Raw genomic sequence first — 14,701 nt, 5'->3', positions numbered from 1 at the left:
GAAGAAAAAGTTCGTTTGAACTATTTTTATCGTTATGAAATTGTGCAATACATTTAATTATCCAGGTGATAGTACTTGAATGTTGTTTGGGAAGAGTTTCCATTGAGAAAGCTGCTTGTTCTATTCTGCATCACGTGGACTGCACCGACTGGCAAAGGGAGTTTTCTGTATTGATCCCATATTTATTTTAATAACAAGTTACAACGTATTCAATTCCTGGTCATTTTTTACTGTTGGAAATATCATAGCTATTAAGAGTATTAAGTGCTCAATGTCGCATGTGATAGAATGTCCCTGGAAGCCGATAGCCGAGCTGGCGTTTAACTCTCAGCTTGGTTTGGTTTTGGAAGCGAAAGTCAAACGCTGCTGGGATATAAAATAACATGCTTAGCTTATCCCTGCATGCTCGTAAGATCAGGAAGTCCAGTAAACTTGAGAACCACCTGCGATATTCCTCACAGACACCTGTTGTAGGTAAGACATGACTGACCCTGGTTCTGTACCATGCCACAGTTACTCTACAGGAACCATGTACGCACTGCTTGCTTGTCGGAATTGCCCTTTTTGCCGATGTCACGGAATACATCAGTAATAGCAACTTTGTACAGCATCCTTAGTGAGAATCTGTCGTCACCATGTTATTCAGAACGTTGTGTCATGTTGTCAGATTGATTACCAAAAGGAATTTAAATCTCTCCGACACTCATCGTTAAGAGAGGTTCTTAAAATATCTAAAATACGCTGATACTGTATTGCACTGCTGAGTGTGAATGCACACCGAGGAAAACACGAAAAGATACACGAATTCAAATCCGACGAACGACTCAGCAGGCTACGACTGCTGTTAATGTTTCTCAAGATAGCAGTCCAGTAAAACTGAGCTCCACTCAAGCAGTTAACTGAAGGAAGACACGCGTGTCTTGGACTTTAGAAGTCAACATATTCATAATGCGTCTAGCAGCACTTGAGTTTGACAGAAGAATCTGGGTGACTCTGAGCAACTATAGTTTGTCGAACTTTCTAATTTACGGAATGGGATGAACATAGCGCATCCAATCAGAAAGAACCAAACGGATTACTTCTTGACACACCATTATATACATACTCATATAATATACATGGAAGATTTGAAATTATACGCTCCTACTTGAGTAAAGCAAAGCTAAAAATGATTCTAATAGTAGGAGTAAATTATAAAGACAGAATATTTTAAACTGGATAAATACAGGGCAATAAACATAAAGGAAAGTGCAATAAAGCTCATTGAATATAAAATCGAGTAGCAGCGTAGGACAACTGATTGATCAATATGAAACACGTGTACCTGGGAAATGAACAAGGAAATAAAATATATCACAGTGCGTAAAGGAGATAACGGTCGTTGTGATTTACTTCAAGGCTCCGGAAAATATACCAAACAGAGCTCAATTCTGAAAATACAGTAACAACCATACACGGGTGTGCTTGGCTGTACCTGTACTTCAAGGTTTACCAGCTTGAGAAGAAAAATATATAACATAATCATAACATAAACAATTGGGGTAACTGTTCAGTGAAGTTCAGTGGAGTTATCCCCCGTGGTTAAATCGCCTGATGTTTGAGGTGTAACGACTATTCATGAAACTGATGGTGTCGATATTACGACTCCGATATCTTCTTCATGGTGGCAGCAGCGAGATCGTTATATGACCTGAACGGTGTGGATCCTTGATGATAGATGCTGCTCTCCTGAGTCAGCGCACGGTGGAGATGGACTTAATGGTGCGGATGGCTTTACTTGTGATGTGTGGGTCCGTATTTACTACTTTTAGCGCCTTTGAAAGGGGGAAGTTGTAAGGAAAAGAGGAATGTATTCTTCACTAATGGCGAAACAATGTCAGGGATTCAAGACACTTCTGTCCAAAAGGTTGGTCGTAACGCATTAGTGGCAGGACTGATTTGTAGTTTGGATGAACGTTGGCCTTATTTATCTTAACCCCCAATTTAAACCCTCTTTCTTCATATCTACAAGCAGACTCTCCAAATCGTGCTCCGTCTCTCTGCTCTCCAGTTCATTATGTGCAGCATAGCAGTGAACATGTTGAAGTGAAAAACGATACACTGTGCGCCATGGGGAATGAACAGACATGAAAGTATGTACATAGACAGCTGGAGATATGAAAGGGGTAGAGGGAGAAGAGTGGTCAGGAGGATATTTCTAGTGAGCTGACAGAGAGTGAGAGTTGGGGGGGGTATAGAGAAAGAGAGAGAGAGAGAGAGAGAGAGAGAGAGAGAGAGAGAGAGAGAGAGCGTCAGGGTCTGTCACTTCTTACCTACAACTGGTTGTCTATGAGGAGCATTTCAGGTCGTTGTCAGGTTGACTGTACTTGTTGATGTTACGAGCATGCAGGGATAAGCTAAACAGTTTATATGATATCATATCGGCTTTTGACTGTCGCTCCCAAAGCTAAAGCAATCGGAGAGATAAAATGCCCTTAAGCTAGCGGGTTCCAGAGAGATTTTTCTCATATTAACAAGAAATAAGGAAAGGGAAGATAGAATATAAAAGTAAATTAGCACAAAATATAAAAACAGATAGCAAAACTTTTCATAAATATATAAAGCAAAAGAGTGTGGCTAAAGTCAACGTAGGTCCCTTGGAGACGAGAAGGGATAATTCATATTTGGTGATAACGAAATGGCTGAGCGACTATTTTGTGTCTGCCTTCACGGTGGAGGACACGTCTAATATGCCAAGGAATGATATTATGGACGAAATAGGAGGTGAGGACCTCGATAAAATCATTGTCACTGAAGAGACAGTGATGAGCAAACTAGAGGGCTGAAGGTCGATAGGTCCCGTGATCCTGATGGGATGCATCCCCGGGAGCTGAGGGAAATGGCGGAGGTTATAGTAGACTCGTTGGCAATCGTTTACCAAAATTCTCTGGACACTGAGCAGCTCCTGGCGTGTTAGAAGACAGTAGATGTCACACCACCTTTTTAAAAAAGGATGTAGGCAAAAGACGGGTAACTTTAGGCTAGTTAGCGTAACATCTGTAGTCGGGAAAATGCTTGAAACTGTCATTAAGGAAAGAGTCGCGGAACATTTAGAAAGTAGTGGTTCCATTAAGCAGACGCAAAATGGATTCAGAAAGGGCATGTCCTGGTTGACAAACTTACTGGAGTTCTTTGAGGACATAATGAGTGGAGTGGATAGAGGGGAACGGGTGGATATCGTACACCACGGCTTCCAGAAGGCCTTCGTTAAGGTGCTAAACAAGTAAGGTACGGATGCATCGAGTCGGAGGAAATGTATTGACATGGATAGTGGATTGGTTAACCAATAGAAGGCAGAAAGTTGGTATAAATGGGTGTTTCTCCGTTTGGCAGTCAGTGGTGTGTGGTGTGCCGCAGGGGTCGGTGTTGGGCCCGCAGCTTTTACCATTTATATTGATGATTTTGAAGTTCGGAATGAATGTAGTGAAGCAAAATTTGCTGATGACACTAAACTGAGTGGAGATGCAAATTCTACAGAATATGTGGAGTGGTATAGACAGCTAAAGTGAGTGGGCCAAGGTCTGGCAGATGGAATATAACTTTGATAAATGCGAGATCGTCCACATTGGAAGGAATAATATAGGAGCAGATTGTTATTTAAATGGTGAAAGATTGCAGCATGCTGTTGCGCAGAGGGTCTTGGAAATGCTTGTGCATTGTCAGCAACAAGTTGGTTTGCAAGTGCAACAGGTCATTACGAAGGCAAATGGAATGTTGGCCTTCATTGCTGGAGTGATTGAATTCAAGAGCAGGGAGGTTATGCTGCAACTATACAGGGTACTGGTGAGACCTCACCTCGAGTTCTGTGTGCAGTTCTGGCCTCCATACTTGAAGAAAGATATACCGGTTTTTGAAGCAGTGCAGAAGAGGTTCACCAGGTTGATTCCAGAGGTGAAGGCGTTAATTTATGAGGAGAGATTGAGTTGACTGGGACTATACTGTCTGGAATTCAGAAGAATGAGAGGGGATCTTCCGGAAACATATAAAATTTTGAAAGGGATAGATAATAAAGAAATAGGAAATTAGTTTCCATTTGTAGGTGAGACTAGAACTAGGGGACATTGCCTCAAGATTCAGGGGAGAAGAGTTAGGACGGCAATAAGGAGAAACTGTTTTTCCCATAGAGTGGTGAATCTGTGGAATTCTTTGCCCAGAGAAGCAGTTGAGGCTTCTTCACTAAATATATTTAAGACACAGTGAGATAGATTTTTACATAGTAGGGGAATTGAAGGTTATGGGGAAAGGGCTGGGAGTTGGAGCTGAGTATACGGACAGTTCAACCATAATCTGATTGAATGATGGGGCTGGCTCGATGGGCCGGATGGCCTACTCTTTCTTCTATTTCTTACGTAATGTTATGCTTTTATATGTCATCCATGCTGTTAGCCCTTTATACAGCTTTGGTAATATCCACGGCGAGCAATGCCCTTCACCCACGTACTTTAACTCACTCATTATCCCCAAATATTCAGCAGCCATTCCTAACTTTGTGATAGATCCAGGTTAAAATAATGGCCACAATGTCGGAGCTCCAAGTGGTGATCCAGATTTGATGTTCATCGCCTTTGTTTCTCATAGTTGTTGCATTAAGTTAAACACATTTCAACGCATCCACCTGATTTAATTTACACCATATCCATTCCTCGTCTTTTCTCATAGTCTTAATAACCTTTGCATACCTTTATCACAGCTACTCCGAGATCTGACGCGCCAGCCTGGTTCCAAACGACCTGCTAAATTCGTTTATCCTGCGATAGATACGTCGTCGGCCAGACGTTAGAAGTTTGCCAACGGAAGGGCATTCCTCCTCGTTTAAAATAGAATGTCAAGCAAAAGGTCAAGTTTATTGTCATATGCACAAATACATGCACACAGAGGTGGGGAAATGAAAAACATATTTGCTGAAAATTCACACGTATATACTCGCATTCAGAAAAAAAGTATACAAAAAATTAAAAACATAGAGAAGAAAGTCAAAGTCCAGCATTTTATCATATTCACAATTATATATATGGACAGATGGAAAAGCACATCGCAGCCAACGCGTAGCATACACAAGAAGAAAATGTCGAGCCCCAACTGAATGATGTTAAATTACAGATATGCAGAATTATTGTTCATGATAAGTGTACCTTCAACGTGCGTGTTATCGTAAGGACTACAACAGCTATTTCAACAATTATTAAAGCCTAATGAATTCCAAATGAAGTAAATCTGAAATTATAAATTTAAATAGACAAACAATCGTGTTTCTGCTTCCGTAATTCATTAGTCAACATCAGTTTGTATATTTTATCTGTTCTGGTTAACATTCATTCGTCTGTTTTGCTCTTCCAGCAGTCGTGATGTGCAGGAGTGTCATGATGTACGGGTCAGTCGTCCAGGTTTTAACAATCAAATCGTCGTTGCTTAATCTGCCGAATCAACTTTCCCTGTTGAAGCTAATTCGTCATATTTTACTTTACTTCACTTTATTGCCGCCAAACAATTGATAACAGAGCGTACAATCATCACAGCGATATTTGGTTCTGCGTTTCGCGCTCCTTGGATTATAAATCGATAGTAAATATTAAAAATAAAAATTATAAATCATAAATAGAAAATAGAAAAGGGAAAGTAAAGTACTGCAAAAAAAAAAAAACCGACGGGCAGGTCCGGATATTTGGAGGGTGTGGCCCAGATCCGGGTCAGTTAGAAACAGACACAGCAGAGTGCAAAGCAGCAAAATCAAAATAAACTCTTCCGACGAATGCGTTAAATCAGCGAACCTCGTTTGCATTTTATTGACAAAGTAACCCATATAATGTAAGCACGTATTTTAATCCACTCCTCAGGTTCTCCCTGAACTTCTTCTGTGTTAGTCCGTAGATATACAGTGGTATGCAAAAGTTTGGGAACCTCTGGTTAAAATTTCTGTTACTGTGAATAGCTAAGCGAGTAAAAGATGACCTGATTTCCAAAAAGCATAAAGTTAACGACGACACATCTCTTTAATATTTTTAAGCAAGATTACTTTTTTCTTTCCATTTTTTACAGTTTCAAAATTATAAAAAAGGAAAAGGGCCCGAAGCAAAAGTTGGTCACCCTGCATAGTCAGTACCCACTTTGGCAAGTATCACAGCTTATAAGCGCTTTCTGTAGCCAGCTAAGAGTCTTTCAATTCTTGTTTGGGAGATTTTCGCCAATTCTTCCTTGCAAGAGGCTTCTAGTTCTGTGAGATTCTTGGACCGTCTTGCATGCACTGCTCTTTTGAGGTCTGTCCACATATTTTCGAAGGTATTGAGGTCGGGGGACTGAGGGCTATGGAAACACCTTCAGCTTGCGCCTCTTGACGTAGTCCATTGTGGATTTTGAGGTGTGTTTAGGATCATTATCCTGTGGTAGAAGCCATCCTCTTTTCATCTTCAGCTTTTTTACAGACAGTGTGATGTTTGCTTCCAGAATTTGCTAGTATTTAATTGAATTGATTCTTCCCTCAACCTGTGAAATTTCCCCCGTGCCACTGGCTGCAACACAAGCCCAAAGCATGACCAGGCTTGTTTAGGTGTTCCTTTGCAATTTTCTGACGATGAATTTTGTGGTGAGGACACAGCAAAGTTTTTCTTCTGATGTCTTTTCCAGTGCACCACCACTCCAGAGTCTGCTAAATCTTCCTGAAGGTCTTTTACAGTCAATGGGGCTTTTGATTTGCCTTTCTAGCGATCCTACGAGCAGGTCTCTCGGAGAGTTTTCTTGGTCTTCCAGACGTTAACTTGACCTCCACCATTCCTGTAAATGCCATTTCTTAATTGCATTACGAACTGAGGAAATGGCTACCTGAAAACACTATGCTATCTTCTTATAGCCTTCTCCTGCTTTATTTTAATTTTCAGAGTGCGAGGCAGCTGTTTAGAGGAGCCCTTAGATGCTGATTGTTGGGACAAGGTTTGAGCAGTCAGGGTATTTATAAACCTTTGAAATTTGCATCACCTGGCCTTTCCTAAAGATGACTGTGAACAAGCCATAGCCAAAACAGGCTAATTAAGGTCTGAGCACTTGGTAAAAATTATCTGAGAGCTCAAATCTCTTGGGGTGCCCAAACATTTGGAATGTGTTCAGTTCCTTTTTTCACTCTAAAATTGTAAAAATAAAATAATACACTAATCTTGCTTAATGTTTTGAAAAGAATGTTTCGTCTTTAACTTTACGATTTTTGGAGATCAGTTCATCTTCTGCTCACTTAACTATTCACAGTAACAGAAGTTTTGACTAGCGCTGCCCAAACTTTTGCATGCCACTGTACGTGTTGGTGCAAGTGCAGAGAAACTACAGCATAAAGCTAACCTGCTGATATATCATACAGGTTGATATATATAGGTTGGGTTGATGTAGTATCTGTCTGTGTAGGTATAAATTTCCACTAGCCTGTTCAAAAGAAAAAGCACAACTCTGTGTGTCCACAGTAAAATGAAGTTGGTTGATACAGCGAAGAACAGAATAATTGATTTTCTCCGGTTCTCCACCTCTGTAATCTTCTGATTCTCGCTAATATTCCGAAGTGTCCGGCGGACTTTGTTTGCCGCTATTATATGCCGCGGTTAATGTGTTGAACAGCAGCATTAAGCAGATTGGTAACACTGCCGACAGTATACTGAACTGCAACGCTCTCCACAGCGGTGACGTGAAGTATGGCGTTTTGGCTATACCGTGTTTGGGATGCACAGCAAAGTAAAATAGCATAGCTTTAGCGTAACACTCTATGTACACAGTTACCACCATCATAATCGCTGTTTCCTCGGTGCAGTATGGTTTCCGCAGCAAAGCGATGTAGCGATCGAAATTAAAGGCGACTGTCCAGCAAACGGAACAGTTTCAGTTTGCGAGCCGCAAAACCATGATCATGGCACACGTCGGAGTTCGGAACAAGAAATGACCAAATAATTAGATGAAATTAATTTGCTCAAATATTACAGCCACGATGATGACCATCAAATCTGCTATTGCCATGGACACCGGCTAGCGGGTGATGCACTTGGAAAGACCACATTTTCCCCGAGATAGAATCACAATCGCCGTTAAATTAACTGAAAGAAATAATGAAGCATGTTACACTATGTTAATAAAGCACGCAAAGTTACACGAGTCAAGTCACACTAATTAAATTGTAGAACATAATATTTACATTTTCATCTCAGGCAGTTCTCCTTTTCTTCTGAAATAATACATATGAGTGAACATCTCTCTGGCAAATAAAACGAATGTCGAACGCCGTAAGTGAAATGCCTTGGGCGGAAGCACAATAAAGCCGTTTTTAGCACCTTACCCGGAATACCAACAGCTGCGAGTACAGGGTAGTAAATTCTGACGGTGCTGTAAATTGCTGGGTATCCCATATTGTACCTGAATCACTGATGATCTGTACAAGGTCTATGGCAGACGCAATCAATACAGCGATTCAAGACAGCAAAAATCAGCACGCTCCCAAACAATCCACCACCTTTATTAGAGCGGGGGAGAAGGCTCAACATTGGCATAGCTCCTCGGGAGGGCTTCTTGTCACTGCACGAGACAGGCAGCTCCAGGTCGACCTAGGGAGGCAGCTCAAGTTACCAGAGAACATTGCAGTCACTCCGCTCCGCCCCGACATGGTGTTAGTATCGGAGTCTAAAAAGCTAGTGGTCCTGCTGGAACTTACTATCCCCTGGGAAGAAGGGAGCGAAGTGGGCAACGAGGGCAAGGGGGCTAGATACAGAGATCTTGTTGCAGAATGCTGGAGCAATGGTTGTGATCTCGCTGAGAGCCAATCGAATCTGGGTGCCGGACCTTTGCTGGCCATTCATTACAGCGGACTCTAAAACTCCTTGGAGTAAAGGACTGCAGTGCAGAAGAGCCACCGAGAACATTCTGGAGGCTGCTGAAAAGGCCTCGCGGTGGCTATGGATCCGGAGGGAGATCCATGGATTAGTGCGCCACTGGGACACAAGTCGGGGGCTGATCACCCCCGGCTGGGTCGCCCGGTTGAGGTTGTCTGATGACTAAAGACCAGAAACACCTTACGACCCCGGGTTCATCACTGAAGACGTGTCCAAGTAGCACCAGAAGGTGAATTCTACAACTACCACATCTTGCTCAGCCAGTGTCCTCCAGGAAAGTCTGGTTGACATAGAATGGTGACGGCTGGAGAGACAGCAGACAGCGCGGAAAGACGGCAATCTGGGCAGCAAGGGCTCGCACCCCGAACTGCAGCTCCTGCGAGGGAGCACCCAAAGGAGCTACAAAGAACCCTTCTGAAAAATACCCCCAGAGATGCCCGAGAGGGAAGGAGGATGAGCATCCCAATCGGAAGACCTATTGGCAATGACTCAAGCAAATGGACAATTGACTATGAGTATCGTCTGTATCTGCCGTAAGGTGTGCGAAAACCTGAGGGGTCTGAAGATTTACTAGACAAAGATGGCCTGCTTGAGGGGCGAACAAGTGAAGCAACGCATAGGAGCAGTAGCTAGTACTACAAGCTCTGTGGTGCTGGCTACAGAACCTGGTCAGACAGAGGAGGTCGAGGCCCGGAGTCACCCGCAGTGCCCGGAGCCACCAAGCAACACAAGTCCCTTCAAGTAAGCAGGAAGTCAGAACAGCGTCAGATGAAGTGGACCTCCGCTAACAAGGTAAGGAGCCGAGGCTGAGAAAAGATTGACGTCAAGGAAAAGCATGGAACAAGTAATCCAGCGAGACCAAACCAGCAGGAACTGAAGATCAGCCAGCTGAGACAAGAGCTCAAATCTCTGAAGCGCCAGTTTAAGTTGGCCAAGGAGGAAGAGAAAACTGCCTTGTCAGACCTCACAGATATCATAAGGAGGATACTCATCACTCTCAGGCAGTCTGAGTGGCACTGAAGGAAGGGCAAGGAGACGGCCCAAAAGCGCAGTGCTTTCATTACCAATCCCTTCAGCTTCACCAAGAGGATATTAGGACAGAGGCGAAGTGGCCACCTAACTTGTTCGGTAGAGGAGATAAACCACCATCTCAGTATCACTTTCAGTGACACCTCGAGAGAGCAGGACCTCGACCCTTGTGAGGTACTGGTGACACCTCCAGAACGGGTGACCCAATTCAACATTTCTGAACCCACCCTGACCCCTGGCCCCAGCGGAGTGCCTTACAAAGTCTATAAGCAGTGACCAAGGCTCCTTGTGCGACTCTGGAAGATCTTATAGGTGATCTAGCGTAGAGGAAAGGTCGCTGCTCAGTGATGGCACGCGGAGGGTGGCTGGATACCAAAAGAAGAGGATTCATGAAAAATCGAGCAGTTTCGTATTATCTCGCTGCTCAGCGTTGAAGGGAAGATCTTCTTCATGATTGTAGCCCAACGCTTAACTGGGTTTCTCTTGAGGAATGGATCCATAGACACCTCAGTACAGAAGCGGGGAGTGCCAGGAGTACCTGGATGCCTATAGCACACAGGAGTGGTGACCCAGCTGATCCGAGAGGCAAGGGAGAACAGAGGAGACATTGCAGCACTCTGGCTAGACCTAACCAATGCCTATGGATCCATCCCACACAAGCTCGTTGAAACAGCACTGACAAGACACCATGTTCCAGAGATGATCCGAAACATCATTGCGGGCTATTACAGCAGCTTCAGGTTGAGAGTCTCCTCAGGGTCACTAACATCCGCCTGGCATCGGCTGGCGAAGGGCATAATCACTGGCTGCACAATCTCGGTGGCACTCTTCTCATTGGCCATGAACATGATTGTCAAGTCAGTGGAGGTGGAATGTAGAGGCCCCACGTCTCGATCTGGTACTCGGCAGCCCCCCGTAAGAGCATTCATAGACGACCTGACGGTGATGGCAACATCCGCCCCTGAGTGCAGACGGCTCCTTCAAGGGCTGGAACAGCGCATCTTATGGGCAAGGATGAGCTTTAGACCAGCCAAGTCCAGGTCTTTGGTCCTTAAGAAAGGAAGAGTGGCCGTCCGGTTCCGCTTTACCCTGGGAGGGATCCACATTCTAACGATGACAGAAAAAACAGTCAAGAGCCTGGGCAAGATCGTCGACAGTTTCCCGAATTACACAGCCGCACTTCAACAAAGCAGGAGCGACTTGATAACCTGGTTCACGGCGATTGACAAATCAGGACTTCAAGGAAAATTCAACACGGAGCCCTGCCAAGGATATTCTGGCCCCTACTAGTCTACGAGGTGCCAATGTCAACAGCGGAGGCTCTGGAGAAAACCATCAGTCAGTTTCTCCGCAGGTGGTTGGGGTACCCCGGACCTTAAGCTGCATTGCCCTGTATGGGCATTCCACCAAGCTGCAGCTCCCCATCAGCAGCCTATCAGAGGAATTCAAAGTCACTCGAGCCAGGGAAGTTGTGATGTACCGAGACTCCTCTGACGTTAAAGGCGCTTCGGCAGGAATCCGCTTAAAGACCGGAAGAAAGGAGTGGCACAGGAATCTGTCGACAGAGCGGAGGCAGGGCTGCGGCACAACATTTTGGTGGGCACTGTGGTGGTGAGGCGGGCAGGACTGGGCTGTTTTCCCAAACCACGCTACAACAAAACCCGTGGAAAGGAGAATGGTAAACTGGTTCAGAAGGAGATACGAGCAGAAGTGGAGGCAGAACGATACAGCAAGATGGTCGCTATGTACAAACAAGGCGCCTGGACTAGATGGGAGCATGCGGAACCTCGCAAGTTTATCTGGCCAGAGATCTGGAGAGCCGAACCACTGCGCATTAAGTTTCTCATCCAATCAGTCCATGACGTTCTCCCAAGCCCGGCCAACCTGCACAGGTGGGGCATGGCAAACACTTCAGCATGCCAACCGTGACAGAAGAGGGGCACCTTGGAGCATATCCTAAATTGCTGCCCGAAGACGTTGGGGGAAGGACAATACCGCTGACACCATGACCAAGTCGTAAGGTCTACGGCGGACGCAATCAGCACAGCGCTTCCAGACAGCAAAAATCAGCACGCTTCCAAACAGTCCATCACCTTTATTAGAGCGGGGGAGAAGGCTCAACATCGGCCTAGCTCCTTGGGAGAGCTTCTTGCCACTGCACGAGACTGGCAGCTCCTCCACTCCGCCCGGACATGGTGTTAATATCTGAGTCTACAAAGCAAGTGGTCCTGCTGGAACTTACTGTCCGCTGGGAAGATCGGATTGAAGAAGCCAACGAGCGCAAGAGGGCTAGATACACGGATCTTGTTACAGAATGCTGGAGCAATGGCTGGAGAGCTCACTGCCAGCCAGTCGAAGTTGGGTGCCGGGGATTTACTGGCCATTCATTACAGCGGACTCTAAAACTCCTTGGAGTTAAAGGACTGCAGTGCAGAAGAGCCACCAATCCCTCTTTCAAGGAGTTCTTGTACACAAGGAGTAGCGTCATTTTCCACGAGTACCTCGTAACTCATTTTGTCTTCATACCACTGAACAAACACTTAGTTCTGAACTAGTTTTTATCATTATGAAATTGAACAATATCTTTAACTCTACAGGTGATATTTCTTGAATGTTGTTTGGGAAATGGTTCCATGGAGAACGCGGCATGTTCTATTCTGCATCTCGACATCTGCACCGACTGACCAAGATAGTTTTCTCCAGTGATCCCTTATTTATTTTAAGAACAAATTGTAACTCACTCACATATACAACTGGGAATACCCGGTCACACACACGACTGGGAATAGTATTAAGTGAGTTTAAAGTTGCATGTGTTAAAAACTCCCTTGAAGCAGATAACATAGTTGGCGTTTTATCTCTTCAGTAGGGTTAACCCTGGAAGCAAGAGTCCAAATCTGATATTATATAAAACAAAATGGTTAGCTGATATGCTGATAACATCAAACCTTCAGTAAACCTGAGAACAGCTTGAGATGTTCCTCACGGTCAACCGAGTGAAAGACAGAGCCTGGTTCTGCAGGATACAACATGGATTCCGCAAGCACCATGTATGCGCTGAGTGCTTGTCAGAATTCCCTTGTTTAACGATGCAATTGGAATGATTCAGTAATATCAATTTTGTGTGTAATGTTTAGTGAGAAACTGTTGTCACATTATTACCCAGAACGTTGTTTCATGTTGTCACATTGATGACCAAAAGGAATTGGATTCTGTCTCACGCTCATGGTTAGGAGCAGTTCGTAAAATATCTAAACTACAATTACGTCTTATGAAATTCTTGCAATACTTGATGGAAATTGGCATTCTATTATCACATATCCATTAATAAACCAAAAGGAATACGATTGTCATCAAAATTATCCGAGACAGTTTCCAATAGTATAGTCCAAAATGTCCTTCCAATTGAGAAATGTGTGTGCTTGGCTCTGACCGTACTTTTTGTTTTCCCAGCTTTATCTGAGGAAAGGTAAACACAGTATCATGAGTAAAATAAAATACCCCCGTGTTCCAAAACGGAAATAAATCCGTGCATGAATATACCCTGATCGACTTGTGGTCTGGACAAAATCTGTTCCCCATGCTGGGTGCGACTGCAAACAAAACTTGCCGAAGGTTCTACCACTTGGGTGTACACCGCCATTGCCTTGGATTCACCAGAGCTCTCCCGGAGCAAGCGCTGGTACGCACACCGGTATCAGATACTGTAAGCAAAAAGCTCGTGTTGCACTGCTGTGTATGCAAACACCCGCTGGAAAACACGAAAAAGATCCAACAGAGTTCAATTTCGCCGAAATACACAACAGGCAACGGCTGCTGAAAGTGTTTCTCAGGGTAACAGGCCAGTTAAAACTGAGTTCCTCCGAAGCAGTGGACAGAAGGAAGAAACTCTTGTATTGGACCTTAGAAGCAAACACATACATATTGTGTTTATATTATTGAGTCGCGGAGTTGAGTCTGACGTAAGAGCATATAGTGGAAAACTTCATCACTAGGTTGTGACACAACATCCGGTCATGCTAGTGGAACGACAGAACAATTACAGAATCCCTACAGACATATCAAACAAAGTAATGCATGAACTTTTACAAGAGGTAGAAAGAAACCAACCTAACGACCAGAATACTACTATACAAGACAATAAGGAAGGTTTCACTACCCGAATTGCCGATGAAAATAGAATTATTAAAAGAGCAGCTCCAGAACCTGACGGTAACAGTAACAACATGTCGAGCCTCTACAGAATGATTCGGAAGACTCTAAAGTTAAATACAAAATTATTCTGGCATTGAATAACGAACTTATCGGATCCATCGACAGGGACCAATCGAACTGATCTTACATGCCAAAACATTATACATCATCAAAATTTGTAAAAATTGTTCATATACTCAACAATATTATATTACCAGAATATTCAGGAAAACGACGCATTTGAAGAACGGAACGGACATAGTGTTACCAACCCTATACCAGAATTACCATAAGGAGGAACATAATGAACTATAGGGCTAACATCTGGTAAAACATGGTGAAGTACAATCAGGAAGCAAGGATAACTCAGGAGGAAAATGAAAGCGCCCGCAGAATCGAAGACATATAAACACCTGAGGTTCAAATGAAAATGTTAAATGCAGTTACAAAAAATACGCACATCTGGAAAAGTACAGTCAGTAATAATACTGATACTTATTGGTCTAAAAAATTACTTGCGACATCCCTACATTATAATGCATATCAACACTTTTCTTAAAAAACCCTGAAAAAGTGCCGAATTTTTG

General features: G+C 43.8%; 1 pseudogene; it reads left to right on the top strand.

The window, feature by feature from the left end:
- The first annotated feature begins 9,471 nt into the window (after nt 1-9,471).
- LOC140189918 (uncharacterized) lies at nt 9,472-12,475 on the top strand (annotated as a pseudogene).
- Nucleotides 12,476-14,701: the final 2,226 nt, after the last annotated feature.

Source organism: Mobula birostris, chromosome 29, assembly GCF_030028105.1.
Source record: "Mobula birostris isolate sMobBir1 chromosome 29, sMobBir1.hap1, whole genome shotgun sequence".
Lineage (NCBI taxonomy): Eukaryota > Metazoa > Chordata > Chondrichthyes > Myliobatiformes > Myliobatidae > Mobula > Mobula birostris.
Note: the sequence above shows the minus strand (reverse complement) of the source record. Positions and strands in the feature narration are given on the sequence as shown.